Genomic DNA, 1,973 nt, shown 5'->3' on the forward strand with positions numbered 1-1,973 from the left:
CCGCACATTTTCACCTCAAGTTTGGATTTTATAATTCACAACCTTGGCGTAAAAAGTGGCGTACACCAGTTTTATAAATCTGACCCCTGGTCTGTCAGAGCTGCGAGGAGCCGTGGAGGAGGTGCTGCCGGCCCTGAGGGAGCAGGGTGTCCGTGTGTTTGTCCTCAGTGAGAGCTGTGATGTGGAGGGCATAGAAAGCCTCTCTGATAAAATCCAGCAGGACTCAGATCAACCTCTGTCCCTGCAGCTGAGGGCCAACGTCAACCTGAAGAGTCCAGCGTAATAGATCTATACTTCAGGGACCACAGGTAACCAGACTCACCTGACCTTTACCTGGCCTCCACCTGGGTTCTGACCTTTACCTGGGCTCTGACTTCTGGTTTTATTCTATAAAAACAGTGTTGTGTTTCAGGACTTCCCAAGGCAGCTGTGGTTATCCAGCAGAAGTTATGGAGGGCGAGTCTTATTCTGTCTCGTGTTGGAGCTCACTCTGATGATGTTCTTTACCTGAACCTGCCTCTGTACCACACTGTTGGCTTCATGCTGGGACTCTGTGGAGCCATAGAAAGAGGTACCAGGAAGCCAGTGACCACACTCTGACTGTGGTCTGGCTGTGAAATCTGTGTTTGTCTGTTTCCAGGCTGCACCGTGGTTCTGAAGAGTAAATTCTCAGTTTCCAACTTCTGGGACGACTGCAGGAAGTACAATGTGACCATCTTTCAGTACATCGGAGAGACCATGCGTTACCTCTGCAATGCTCCAAAGGTTCAACAACAGTTTGGTTTTACTCTGCCTCCTGGCTCCAATCATAATGCTAATTTACCTCTAGACAGGAATCTAAAAACACACATGTACACAAGAGTCAGAGGGAAGATTAGGATTATTAACTAGGAGACAGAAATCTGGCAAACGCTCTCATATGAACTAATAATGAAAGTAGCATTCTTGAAGGAATMCAGTTCCAGCAGTGGATCAGACTGCTGGGTTGTACTTGGATTGTGCTAAATACAGGTGAGAATGGCTTTAATGCATATTATTATAAATATCTTCCCTCAGACCACCTCTTGGTGCTTTGGACCACTTTTGATCGAACATCTTCTATAATCTAATCCATCCATAGCGTCCAACATCTTTGGGACTTTTCTAAAGATGCAGCCTTTGTTCGATTAGACTTGTGAACTGCTGTGGTCACTGAAAACAAGGTCCTGGTGTTACCCTGCTTCAGCACACCTGGTTCAAATTAAACTGTGGTGGGGTTTCATGGGTTAAATTTTCTCCTTACTCTGAAACAGAACTCTTTAAAGTCACTAATAATTAGGCCTGTCGCGATAGTCAATAAATCAATTAATCGCACGACAACTTTTTTTGAGGCCGGTAAATAAAAGACGCCGATAAGTTTCATTTTCCTGCTTGTTTGTTTACTTCGTCTCTCTCCCTCTCTGTGCTCCACTACACAGGAGCTCAACTGACTCCTCCCCTCCTGTTTTCTTAGTGTGGGAGGAGCGAACTGTTGCTTTAGCGTGAGAGCTAGTTTCTAAAGAAACGCTTCAAAAGCAGAACGCGGCTGCTGAAGTGTCGGAGAACTAGAACCTGGATTTCGCTGCGGAGGGAGAGAGGGAGAGAAGAGAGACGGAGTGAGACAGAGAGAGAGAGAGAGAGAGAAAGAGAGACAGAGAGAGAGAGAGAGAGACGGAGTGAGACAGAGAGAGAGAGAGAGAGAGAGAGAGAGAGAGAGAGAGAGAGAGAGAGACAGAGAGAGAGAGACGGAGTGAGACAGAGAGAGAGAGAGAGAGAGAGAGAGAGAGAGAGAGAGAGAGAGAGAGAGAGAGAGAGAGAGAGAGAGAGAGAGAGAGAGAGAGAGAGAGAGAGAGAGAGAGAGAGAGAGAGAGAGAGAGAGAGAGAGAGAGAGAGAGAGAGAGAGAGAGAGAGAGAGAGAGAGAGAGAGAGAGAGAGAGAGAGAGAGAGAGAGAGAG

This window comes from Austrofundulus limnaeus, unplaced genomic scaffold (genome assembly GCF_001266775.1).
Source record: "Austrofundulus limnaeus strain Quisiro unplaced genomic scaffold, Austrofundulus_limnaeus-1.0 Scaffold578, whole genome shotgun sequence".
In the NCBI taxonomy this organism is placed as follows: domain Eukaryota; kingdom Metazoa; phylum Chordata; class Actinopteri; order Cyprinodontiformes; family Rivulidae; genus Austrofundulus; species Austrofundulus limnaeus.